The sequence below is a fragment of the Monodon monoceros genome, unplaced genomic scaffold (genome assembly GCF_005190385.1).
Source record: "Monodon monoceros isolate NGI ecotype Baffin Bay Population unplaced genomic scaffold, NGI_Narwhal_1 Super_Scaffold_8, whole genome shotgun sequence".
Lineage (NCBI taxonomy): Eukaryota > Metazoa > Chordata > Mammalia > Artiodactyla > Monodontidae > Monodon > Monodon monoceros.
The window spans coordinates 18,276,783-18,290,548 of record NW_021703785.1 but is presented as its reverse complement, the minus strand read 5'-3'; the positions used below and the strand labels follow the sequence as shown (position 1 = coordinate 18,290,548).

General features: G+C 35.7%; 1 long non-coding RNA gene across 1 annotated transcript in view; it reads left to right on the top strand.

Moving 5' to 3' along the window:
* Window positions 1-75: 75 nt before the first annotated feature.
* LOC114888312 overlaps window positions 76-13,766 on the top strand; it is a 32,307-nt gene continuing 18,616 nt past the window's right edge. Inside the window, exons 1-2 of the long non-coding RNA XR_003791754.1 lie at window positions 76-246; window positions 6,879-6,967. This is a non-coding gene — a long non-coding RNA (uncharacterized LOC114888312). The remainder of the gene's footprint in view (window positions 247-6,878; window positions 6,968-13,766) is intronic.

Below are 13,766 nucleotides of genomic sequence, written 5' to 3'. Positions count from 1 at the left end.
ATAAAGGGGGCTTGTGTTACCGGGGAAATTTATCAGCCTCCTCCCACCGCGGCTGGGCAGAGGATAGAACAAAAGGGCAGTAGACAACATGAGCAAGAGTCAGCCAAGTTTCCTGCCCAGGCAAACAGAGAGGATAGGAGGAGAGGAAAGAAAATGGTAACAGAAGCTTTTTTTATGCCGGAAATGTAAGAGTGCCTTTGTTGTAAAACACAGGCGTTGATTTCCTGTTTCCATAACTTATGACTGGTGAGTTATTTTTACATTTATCTTAATGAGGTTACACCCTGCTCTGAGATTTCATAAGCCATTGCCCTGCGCATGAAACAAACAAAATATTCTTCTCTCTGATTCAGTTTCTTTGTTGACCTTGGGATAGCTGAACGAGAGAATGGTCTGGATTACACATTAACCTCTGTGTCTAAAAGTGTGTGGGGAGAAGGGGCACTCAGGCTTTGTTAACGCTGAGGAATTCTTTACCTGTGAGACTCAAAAGTCAGTGTTATTTCCTGACTTTTATCTGTACCATGAAAAGTTACAAAGGACCAGAAAGTGTTTCCTAAATCATGGAGGAAAAGTTCTCAAAGAAAAAAGTGTAAATATATATTTGGCCTTGAACGATGCATCTCAAATCAATTCTGACAAAAATCTTGTGCGGGTGAATAAAAATTAATGGAACATGATTCATTGTGGGCATCAAACATTCAAATTAGTAAAGAGCATAGCCAAGGAGACGTACTTATTTTATTCTTCAGTTATTACCTGCATGCTGCAGTGGACAGAGGAATTTGGAATGTGTCCTTTATTGCTGCCACGCTGCTTCGGGCTCTGGCTTGGGAATTAAGGATCCATGCCTCTACATAATGATATATGATTAGCGCTGTGAAAGTAATTGACTTTGTTCTAGACAATCCCTTGCAGTGTCAGCAAGAAGCTGGAACAAACTGTGTCATTTAACAGCGTTATGCTGCAAGTGAGAAAAACCTCTGATCCCTGCACAATTAACTTCTTAATAATTTTTAAGTTCTCAAGATTAAATGAGAGAATTAATATAATAGACCACGTAAATGTGCATTAGAGAAATAAAGCAGTGCAAAGGCACTAAGAAGGATGGGGAAATTTAAAGAAATTAACAATTGTTCTCAAATATAATAAGAGACAGGTGTCAGGCTGTTAAAAGGATGATTAATGTAACTGGGGCAGCTGAGAGTGGTAAATGCACAGCTGTTGCAAAGATTAGTTATGTAGTAACAGAGAATACTACTTGTTTTGCTGTGCACTCCACTAAACTAAATTATATTAAGAGCTTATAAAGTATCCTGGAAAGCGAAGTAATAATGATATTGACACCTGTTTTACATAGTAAACCCCTATAACTCAAATCAATGATACTGACGCTTATTTTACATAATAAAACGCTGCAACTCAAATCATTCGCTCTAACTTTGTGCCTTCAAAATCACAGCACACTAGCTTTATTATTTATGAAATTTCTCAATTTTCTTCATTAAATCTATGAAATATCTCAATAATCATTTTAAGACAATAATGCTTGCATTAGGTGGCATTAATTTCAAAATGATCAAATTTTGAAAGTAATATGTTCTCTTTGAAGTTCACTAGTTCCAAACTCTCTTTTATTCTGATAGTTTCGTTTTATCAAAATGTTGCTGTATTCACCGCAGAGTGATGAGTTGCATTTCAAGTAATTCTATAAAATCTGATGAGCGTTCCTCTTGGATAAGGACTGGACTATATTTAGTTCAGTCTCAGGGTCACACTGACCTTTAGGAAACAAAGGAAAGAAGGAGACATTGCTTTGTAATTATTCTTAAACGAAATTTCTGTTTGTTTTCAATACCATCTAATTAAGCTAATTAATATCCTCTTGTACAACATAAAACAGAAAGAAAAAGAAGTATCAAAACAGTGACGTGGGGCTTCCCTGGTTGCGCGGTGGTTGAGAATCTGCCTGCCAACGCAGGGGACACGGGTTCGATCCATGGTCCGGGAAGATCCCACATGCTGCGGAGCAAATAAGTCTGTGTGCCACAACTACTGAGCCTGTGCTCTAGAGCCCGTAAACCACAAGTACTGTGCCCAAGTGCCGCAACTACTGAACCCGCGTGCCTATAGCCCGTGCTCCACAATGAGAGAAGCCACCGCAATGAGAAGCCCGTGCACTGCAACAGAGAGTAACCCCCGCTCGCGGCAACTAGAGAACGCCCACGCGCAGTAATGAAGGCCCAACACAGCCAAAAATAAATAAATAAGATAAATAAATAAGTTTATTTTTTAAAAAAGTGACATGACTATATTTATGGCTGCCTATGGTATTTCTTTTTTTAAAAGAGTCTATGAATGAAAATGATTTCAGTTACTCATTCACAACTTTCTGGAGAGTGTACGCTCCTTTGTGGCAGGGACCTGGGTTTATTCAGTAAGGTTTTTGTTCATAATGCTTTGTTTTGATAAATTATAAAATTTCTTTTTCACACCTAAGTCCTTACCCTCTCCTGTGATTTCCCTTCACATTGGCAAGTGGCTGCTAATTCTGCCTACTACGTGAATTGAAAATCAAAGTATCAGTATATTTGAGCCGATAAATTACTATGAGAATTGATCTCAAACACCATTCTTATGCAACTTTGGAAACTTTTCTATGTGTTTATATATGTTTGATGGCTAACTAAACAATTAACAGTGTTAAACTGAGACACCAGACACAAGATTCTAGTCATTAATTTCTTGTTGGTGATCAGAAAAGTATTGTTTCTACCTGGATAGACTTAAAGAAAGCATTAATCTTTCTTATTAAAGTTAGTTTGATACTGCAGGATTCAAATGCTTAGAATTTAATTCTGTGGGCCTTTTCTGCCTTGTTTTTGTTTGTGTGTTTTGGTTTTTGCTGGAGTGAGGTGGCTATGCAATTAAGCTTCCACTAGTTTTTAATAACCACTGGTCCGTTGAATTTGGATCCAAGGTTTGATCAACATGAACACTTTCTGGCTGGTTCCCTTGCAGATTAATATTTGAATAATCAAAGAGACCAATGTGAAGTAATAATGAATTTTTATAGTGCTGAAGGCTCTCCTTATAAAGAAGGAAAAAGCAAAAGCATATTAACTGAGTAAAGGAAATGGGTTTGGTTTAACTTTTTCTAAACATCTCTTAAAGTTTGGTTGAACTTTTTCCATACTTTCAAGCAGCTATCTCACTTGTAGACTCTAAAACCTTAGCGAAATTTTGCTTATAAGAGAGTGGGCGTAATAATTTAATGAAAAATTCTATTGGTGCTGCTGATACGGATGACTGTCAAGGGTGTGTCTTCAGGGTGACATCAGTGTTTTGAGGTGGTGAATCTAGTCACAGTATATTTAATAATATACTGTAGTCAGTTGGCTTTTCCATTATCTGTGCCATTCAAAGTATAAATCAAGCTTCTCTAAATCTTTTGTTTGTCATTTAAGTAACTGCCTGTTGAATGAATGAGCTGAAATTCTTAGGTAAGTTTATAGAAATATAAAAATGTATGTGAGTAACAAAAAAAATATTATATTCAGTTTTAGAATTATGACAAATCCCAGAGCATAAACAAAAGCATGAAGCTGAGTCCTAGAAACTAGAAAATTTAGACTATGTAGTATGTCAGCAACAAAGAACATAGTGAGGCATTTTGAAATCCCTGTATTTCTTACCTTATTCGAATGTAGTAGTTGTTTGTTTACCTACCTTTCCTTCCTTGATCTCTGCCTCATGCCTATCTCCAAAAACGTGCCAATGGCATAAGAGTAGGCTTTTGTTTTTCTCATAGTTCTGTGGTCTGCAATGTCCAACCAATCGCCTTTCATTTAAAGGGTTCACAAATACGTTTACATGAATTGATCAGATGAACACCCATGGATTCAAAACTGGAGAATCAAAGTCCAAGATAATGCACAGAAACCAACAGGAAGAAGGTACTTAGAAAGAAGTAAGGAAAATAAATGAGAAACAGCAGAGGTTCTAAAAAATAAAAAGAAGCAAGCAGACAGGTTTCAGGATGGTTGCAGCAACTGGAGAATCAAGACAAAGTGAGAATCCATTTCATTCAATACCCAAATGTTAGGTAAGTGCCAGGCTGCATGGCGAACACTGGTTGACAGCAATGAATAAGACAAACATCTTCTCTGACCTCCTGTAATTTGTTGCCTAGTGGAAAGCATAGTAAAGGAAATAAGCATTGTTCTTGGGTAGATATTAATGTGTGGACAAGGGGTAGGGTCAGCCAGGACTTCTGAGAATAAATGACATCTACTCAGACCTAAAAGGTGAGAAAAAAAGAACAACCATTCAAAAAGTGGGAAGAAATACATTCCAAACAGAGTGAACACATGCCAGCTTCCTGAGGGAGAGAAAACAGAAAGTCCAAGAAACCAGAAACAAAAGCCAGTGAGGCCAGAGGAGTAAGTGAGAGGGGGTTTGGCAGAAGATGAAGTTGGAGGAAGAGGCAGTGGCCAGATAATGCAGAGGCTTGAAAACCAAGGTAAACATTTTATTCCAAGTGCAATGAGAGAGTTTCACACCTATTCCAAGTACAGCAGAGGTCATGATCTAATTTAACTTAAAAGAAACAAAAACAAAAAAACCACTTTTCTGGTTGCCTTGTGAAGATTAGATTTTAAGGGAAACCAGAGTGGAAGTGGGAAAGCTAGTTAAAGGCCACAGAAGCATCTCTGATGCGTGATGATGGCAGCCTCAATTGGGGCAATCATGGTGATGACAGGGAAAAGTAGGGCTCTTTGATTGAATAGCATTTCCTGAAGGATTAGATGGTGGAGATGGGATTGAGGAAAGTAGGGAACCAGGACTGACCCTTAGAGGAAATGGGTGAACGTTAATGCATGTATTGGTTTGGTCTCTCCCTCCCCAAGAAAAGGGACGGAAGACCAAGGTTGGGTGGAAGTAGGTATGAGTAGCCCACGCTTAGTTATGTTCATGTGGAAATACTGATTAGTGGGCATGTCTGTATATGTGAGTTTGGAGATCAAAGGAGACATCTTGGCTGAGATATTAATTTTGAAATCATCAGCACAATATAGTATTTGCGGAATGAAAATATATGAGATCATCCAGAGAGAGAAGAGAGAAAAGTAGAGAAGAGATCCAAGTACCACTGGCAATCAGAAATGTCATGAGAATCCCTTCAAGTTATTTTGTTTCTACCCTTGGCAGACCTCCTAGACCTTTCCAACTAGAGTCAGCTACATGGAACAGGGCTCAGTCTTCATAGGATCTCCCTGTGAAAGCAGGAGGCTTATCACTAACTGACTGGGGGACATATGTTACTGGAAAATAATACCAGGTATTAATAATTTGAAGCTTCTGTTTTAGTGCCACCAGCACAAATTTTGATTAAGAAAAAACATGTTCTAAACCTAGTCTGCAACCTGGGCATGAGGAAACCTTTCTTCTATGTAAACATTCAAGTTATATGACAATCCTATAAAAGCCTTAAGATTCCTGGCTGCAATCAATTAAAATTACTAATGAAATGTTGATCTTTGTGCCCTAAGTCACATCCTCTATCTTTTCCAATCTCCAGTACATGTGATTTTCCTTCCTTGATCAACATCCAATCTCAGGAATGGAACCAAAGTTAATTCTGACATAGGTAAAAATGACTGATGACTTTTTAAAATATTTCCTTTCCCTGAAAAATTTTCTTTTCAACAAAGATTTGGAAAATTATGGTGGCATTGAAAACATCTAATGGCAGAAATAAAGCCTTCAGTGGTGGAATTTCAGGTGAATGCATTCAGGAGAGATTAGGGAAGATAGAGGAGGGAGAAGGGGTTTTATGCTACTATTGGTAGCATTAACAAATGCAGTGAAATGCCCATTTAGGAAGCAGAGAATATAGATTTAGCTAAAAATGCATATCTTAGATATCATATCCCATTTATCGATTACAAAGCATTGGTACCCTGACCCAGCTGAATTCTGTGTAAAAATGAAAGAGTCAAGCTTCTTCCCAACAAAAAATTTGTTTTCATAAAGAACTGAAAAGTATGTCTCTCATGGGGTAAAAATAATACTAACAATGGTTAAAGTTTGTTTTGTATTTATGTATTTACTTTTTAAAAAAATGCCTCCAGTGCCCTTCCTTTTAGGAGAAACAAAAGCAACACACACTAGAAAGTACTAGATTTAAAAGTAGAGCAGAGACCCTATTATTTGAAACACAGTTCAAGGCAACTCAGACAATAAAGCCATTGGCTGGGGTAAAATTTAACTGACCCTTTCAAGGTTGAAAGAGATCTTCAATCATAATGCTTCTCTGTCAGTAGAAGAAGAGCTCTGTATTGAACTGATTTAATAGTCAAACCTACTGAAATCCCTCTCACTGGGGAAACACAAGCTAAAAGAAAAACAACAACAATAAAAACCTGCCACAATTGTGGTAAGTAGACTTGTTGAGCTGTATTTCTCTACTTCAAAGGATACCACAGGTGAGAGGATTTTTTTTTTAAGTAAAACAAGTCCTATGGACAAAAGTTTTCTTTGGGAATAATATTATTCCTTACTCCTGTTGTGTTAAGTTTACTCAGTCGTTGTAAACTCTTTTCAGCAGACTTTAGACATCTCTTACATGATATTTAAATAAAAGCCTCTATGTTTTTGGACACAAAAGGATACTTATGGTTTGCTGTAATGCATTTACTATCAATGTCACTGACCTACCTTCAGGACTGAATCCATGAGGAAATGTTCCCCTGCAGTAAGTGAGTCACAGTAAATATGATGTTAGCTGTGCTTCTTGGGAAATGGAAGACATTTTCTCTGGAAGTTGATTTTCATCCTAGTGAAGTATCTTCCAGGGACTTTATTTTGTTTTTCAGCTCTTGACCACTTTAGCCACAATCACGGAAGATGCACAGAGCTATCAAGTTGGACAAGTTCAGATCAGTGGGTGGTTTGAAATGACAAGGTGAGACTGGTGTGCCTTCTTAGGTTTGAAATGAAGAACAACAAATATTATTACTGTACTTCTTCTGATTCTCTCTGGGAGCAAATTTGATTGGTGCGCAAATCCCTCACAAAGAAATATTAATAGGAGCCATAATTCTGACACCTCCTCGAATTGTGGGAAGTGAGTCAGAGGCCACACAACAAACCAGCACCATTATTAATTTCACACTTGAGTAGAACCACAGAGTTAAGCATTCATTGCATGTATTCAAACCACAGCAGACAACTGGATTCAATGGTAACCAAAAAAGAAAGTTGAATTTTTTTAAAAAAAAGATGAAACTACAGAATACAAGGCTTTCTATCACAAAAAGTCACTTTTACTAAAATATGTACTTCCTGGATTTGACCATAATTTATATGTATGTAGTATGAACTATCAATGAGGCCAAAGCTTATACTATTTGAATGAATTAAAGTATAAAAGTAATTTTCCAGATAGTTCTATAAATGACAATTCCTCTTGCTTGGAATCTGAATTACAGTAAAAGTATTCTCCTCCCTTTCTTTTTCTGTCCCTAATTGTCACAGTTATTTTTACAGTTTGCTGAATTCTTCACTTTGATAATACAGATCTCTTCCAATTACCAAATTTCTCAAATAATTTTGTGATCCTTAGGAAGGCTATATAAAACATTGAATATACAGTCCAGGAGATCACTATTAAAACAGTGGCCTGCATTATGAATATGCATAAATACATTCATTGATTGAACTGTTAAATAGATAATATCAGTTTGGAGTGGTACTGATTTAGAAAAATATATAGTGAAAGGAAGAAAAGGAGAGATTACCCAGGAAAAAATTTGCTTGCCAGATGATGGAAAACTGATATGTTTTTCAAAGTAACATCAAAGTAATTTTAATGTTAAGAGTTTCACCTAACTTTTAGCTTTTATCAACATAAAAGCTAACAATTTGCACACACACACACACACACACACACACACACACATTCCTGCATTTATCTTTTATTCCTGCCTTTGTCTTAAGCCCTGCATCTGTTTCAAACTCATCAATAAGATCTTCTGGTGACGTGAATTTAGACTTGAGTAATGGACTCATGTTCACTTAGCATTTCACTTTCTTTGTACAAGGAAACATACATTCTAATCTAGATCAGCATCCTCTTTCCTGAGCTAATACCTACAGCTGTGCCCCATCCATCAGATGAGTGGATGTTAACACAGATGTTAACAACCAAAAAACAACTATAGAGTGAAAACATTGGTTAAAAAAAAGTTGCATGTCCTTCAAAGCTAATTGTTACTGACTCGAGTATTTTTAAAGCTGATTTCAAGTGAAACTATTTTCCAAGCTACAATTGGAATCATGATAATTCAAATCCAAAGACTGATTTGCTGCAAGCAAAGGTTGAAAGCATTTGACTTAAAATTCTCAACTTTCTACTTCAACTTATGCGTACAAACATGGTCTCAGGGTATACAAGTTGTCCCCATGAGAAAATCACATTTTACTTGGAAAATGATTTCAAGACATTGAGCAATTAATAGGATAACTTTTGTAGCAGGCAAGGATAGCCACAAAGGAAAGTGTAACCGCTTGAAATGTAGATTAAAAACAAAATTCAGTGGACTGGTAGTTTCTGACATGACTTTTTTGAACAGATTTACTGGTGGGCCCAATGCCTCCTTGCCTGGTATTGTGAAAAGTTGACTAGCCTACACCAAGTCTCATCCCAGAAAAGCATTTTTAAGATTTATGGGTGTATTTTGAGATTTTATGATTGCCGTTTGATTTATGATGTATGTAGTGAATTTTCTAATAATATGCAGGGTGCAGGCACTCAAACGCAAAAAAACATATTACTTTCTAATCATTTTCCATCAAAATACAGAAAGATATGATGGTGGGATTGAAATAATGCTACATTTAGACCGTTCCCTGACTTGCCTCTCCTCCTTTTCACACCCCGCATCCCCCTCTGCCCATGGCGGTATGTCGTAGCCCATCCTGAAGGCATATGATGCTTATACTACAGCTGCTGCTGCAACATCTTTGATTTATGTGCCCACTGTGTTTATGGTCCATATATTTTCATGAGAAATCAATGATACTGTTTTGTTTTTTTTTTAAGGGACCCAGGAGACCAAGGGTTTGAGGGAGGTTATAGTCCGACTTGACAGTATTTATAATTAGAGAAGTTTAAAATTTTTACAAGGGCTCTTTATATTCTCATGTCGTAGGCATACTCTCTTCATAGAGAAGACATTATCCAAAAACAGAGGATTGAACAGACAGCACTGATGAATTCTCTTCAGCATACATCCGTTCCACTCTTTTGGTGGTAAAGTCATAGAACCACCACTGCGATCTTGTTTAAACTAACAGGAAGCCTCAAATGCTTTTCTGACAGTAGAAAGATCTTGGAAGACTTGGCCAAATAGTTAAAGCCATGAGAGATGTTCAAAATTTAATCATACATCATTATTATATTTGCAAAAGTTGTATGGCCCCAAACAGATAAAATGAATATGAAATGAATGTAGGATCTCCAAAATATTTAAGGTCTTTTTAACTTGCAAAGGAGGCATTTAAATATTAAGAGCCAAAGAAATGCAAAGACCAATCAATTAATATAGCATCATGGGTGGGAATTTCAGATTTCCATGAGTAGCCCTGGAAAACAGACCTCTGGGGCTATAGGGCTATGGCTCTAAATATGAGAGATTATAAATAGGGCTTATGATGTTCCATAAATGTCATGAAAAGGAGGCCAGTGAATGTTCTGTCAAATGCTTCTGGTCATTGTGCAATCATAACCAGCTAAGAAGGTATCCTCCAAATTGCTTAGGATAATAAAATTGTTTATTTAACAAATAAAACTCTTTAAACCCAGGGAGGTTTTAAAATTAAGCATAGGAAAGCCTAAGAGAATTAAGCATGTGGTGTTAATATCTTTGTGTTAAGCTATCTGGGCTTTTAGTTTCTATAATTTGTAGTGTTCCAGAGAATTTGTCCTATTAGAAGAATAGCCTTGTGATTTCAAGTTAATGTGTTGCTGAATAATTGATTTCAGCTTGTGATTTAAAGTTGAAAGTGCAAGTGAAATACTAATGAAAAGTATTGGATATTTAATGGAACTTACAAATAACCATTTTAATAATTTTAATAAGTAAATGTACTACTTGAGCATTTGAATGTTGATCAAAAAATCAAATTACTTTAAAAGTATATTTGACTAGTTAAATGAAAATTTAGTTTAAAATATTTACTAGTCTTTAAGTTTTAAATAGTACCAATCATTAATTATAAATCTCTTTAAGGTATTATTAAATTCTTCTTGTTTTATAACTCTATAAATTGATTTACAACTTAACAAAGAACTAAATTTTAAACTTTGTGACTGTAACAAATTTAATACTAATTTTTAAACAAAAATCCCTTAATAATTATTTTGTGCACACACACACACACACACACACACCCCTTAGAAGCATCTATAAAGTCACATTCATGACAAAGACTTTTGTGATAAAGAGAATTTGGATTTTTTTTCCCCTTAGAAGTACCTACTATGCCTGGACAACATAACAAAATGTAAACAAGAACTGTTAGGAATTAGCAGATTGATTCTAAAATAATAAATTGTGTAATAATTTCAACAAAAGAGGTGAACTAGCTACATTGTTTTTTTTTCTATTGAATTTAGTCAGATTTAAATGTATGGAGAGAAACATCTAAAGCTATTAATTATCTGGTTGGCTTACAAAATTCTTAATCTCCATTTATAAATTTTGGAAATGATAAGTATAAATATAGTTGAAGCCATATTATTCACTGGGTTTGGAGAAGTAGTTTGTCAGTTAATGGCAAAAAAAGAAAAGGTTCAAGCAAGTAATCATTAGAAATAATTAAATTAAAATTTATTTTAACATAAAAACATATTTGTTTGCCTTTCTTTACATATGGATATTTGCTTTGATTAGAAATCAACAGATTAGTATTTTCCACATTCAGAAGTTCATTATCTAAAATTTCCAGTTTTATTTCTTTAAAGTGGTCCAACTTAAAGCAGCGGCTAGCAGTATAATCAGATACAGAAACTGTCAGCTGGTACTCCATATCTCTGTCTTTCACAGCTCTTGATCATACCTAGAGAGCCTTTTTAGTGGCTCGCCTTTCTTGATTCTTTCCATAGCATTCAACATGGTTTTCATAGAAACAAAGATAGATCTTCTACTGTATCTAGATACATTGGCAGATATGTACATATGTCATGATATATAATGAAAGTGTATATTACAAAATTCTAATGAAATATAACCTTGTTTCAGTCCCCATGTCAACACCGTAAATGAGTAACTTGATCATTTGCCCAAATTGATTTCTGCCCATTTAAGTCCTTGACATGTGCAGCAAATCTGCAAAAACTGAAAGAAGGAAAGAAGGAAAGAAGGAAGGAGGAAAGAAAGGAAGGAAGGGAGGGAGGGAGTGAGGGAGGGAGGGAAGGAAGGAGGGAGGGAGGGAGGGAGGGACATCACATGAGATTAAGCTTCAATATTTTAACCTATGTTATTATGTTATAAGGGGTACAAGTACTGTACTTAAAGCCAGCTCTTACAGGCTTATAAGCATCAATTCTTTACTTTTCAGGAAGTTTGAAAGTCAGTCACTAAACATAGCCATTATCAAAAATTTAATCACATAAACTTAAAATTAAATAAATTACATCAAAATCAAAGACAGTAAATACTTAAAACTCATCACTTCTTAGTTGCTTTAACGTATTTTCCTATTATCTATATTCTTAAGGTTACTTACATTTGTTATATATTTGTGGTGGAAATATCCTATAATGGTATCCTACTAACATCTCTTCCCAAATCTTCTCAATGATGTCACATTGGTACTTTGAAATTGGCCACAGTGGAAGTATTTATACCATGGAAACCAGAAAGTACGGCAAAACAGGTTGTTGCTTTTTTGGGTGGGGGAGAAGATGGGTGTAGGGGTGCAGCAGTGAAACATTTACCAGCACACCATTGTATATAGGGTACAGTATATTACCAGCACACCACTGTATATAGGGTATAGTATATTACTAAAATATATACTATAAATATTTTTGTCATGTTCTTAAAGTACTGAAATTAATTTTAGGGCAATGAACCTTCAAAGGGTTCCTGTAGGTCATTTCTAAATGTGTTACCCCACTGTACTCAAGAAGAAAGAAGAGTGCTTTGGCAGCCTCAGTGAGAAATCAATAACACACCCTGCCTTCCGGTCCAGACTTGACCCATTAAATTTCATTCCATCAATTGTTAAAAATAACTGTCAGCATATATTTTCCATTGTTGGCTGGGAAGCCAAATGACTTCATGTTCTGTTTTATATATTTATACAACTTTTACAAATAGAACTGAAAAAATTCCCACCAGAATGGTCACAATATAAAATATAAGAAATAACAGTCTCCCCTCCTCGCAACCTCATACTCCTGTACCAGTCACTCTTCTTTCTTAGAAAGATACTTTATTTACCTTCTCCAGATTTTACTGGACTCCAGACTTTTATTAGGCTACCTGAAATAATGTGTGGAGAATTGTGCCTACAAAATCTAAGTTGGTTTATATAAGAAAGAACAGAGCTACATTTAGGAGAAAATAAGAGAACAAGTGACCTGGAAGAAAGTGTCATAATGAAGTAAGCTAGAGTTTTGAAAGACCCAAGGGAAAGAAATTTGAGAAATAACTGCCACTATGAGGGAAAGCAATATATAAAAGAGATTTTAAAAATTAATAGCAGTAATTAAAATTTATTGATTATTAATTATGTAACAGGCACCGTTCTAAGTGGCTTACATGTATGGCTTCAACTTGATCCTCACAACACCACCATAAAATAGTAATAGCATCTTAGCATCCTCCATTTTACACAAAAAAAACCCTGGAACATTGAAAATAAGTACCTTGCTAAAATCAGTTAAAAAGTGGCAGAATTGGAATTCACACTCAGTCTGGCTCTTAGCTAATTCACTTAGCCATTAGACTGTAGATAGATTTTACTTACAAAATATGCTTTACAGCAACATCAAAAATAATTACAGAAAATATCCACAAAGACTTTACTTTCTAATATTTTCGGAATTAAGATTTGTGTTTCTAAAAAAAATGTCATGAAGAACCTAGGGGTAAGACAGGAATAAAGACACAGACCTACTAGAGAATGGACTTGAGGATATGGGGAGGGGGAAGGGTAAGCTGTGACAAAGCGAGAGAGAGGCATGGACATATACACACTACCAAACGTTAGGTAGATAGCTAGTGGGAAGCAGCCGCATAGCACAGGGAGATCAGCTCGGTGCTTTGTGACCACCTAGAGGGGTGGGATAGGGAGGGTGGGAGGGAGGGAGGCGCAAGAGGGAAGAGATATGGGAACATATGTATATGTATAACTGATTCACTTTGTTATAAATCAGAAACTAACACACCATTGTAAAGCAATTATACTCCAATAAAGATGTAAAAAAAAAAAAGATTTGTGTTTCTTTTAATTGTGTTAGCACATTTGAACTGGCCTCAATGGATACAGTTTTATTCAGACTAATACAAGTCAAGTTAAAAGAATCTGAAAACCAGTGTCCTAGTCACTGTGACATTCTAGGAAGATTAAATACAAAATGAATCGTGACATTTAATGTGTTTTGGCTAAAAGCTGAAAATCTGACACAATTTCTATTGCGTGTGCATTTTTTTGCAACCTGTAGATATACAATTTTGCACATCAAAAACTTT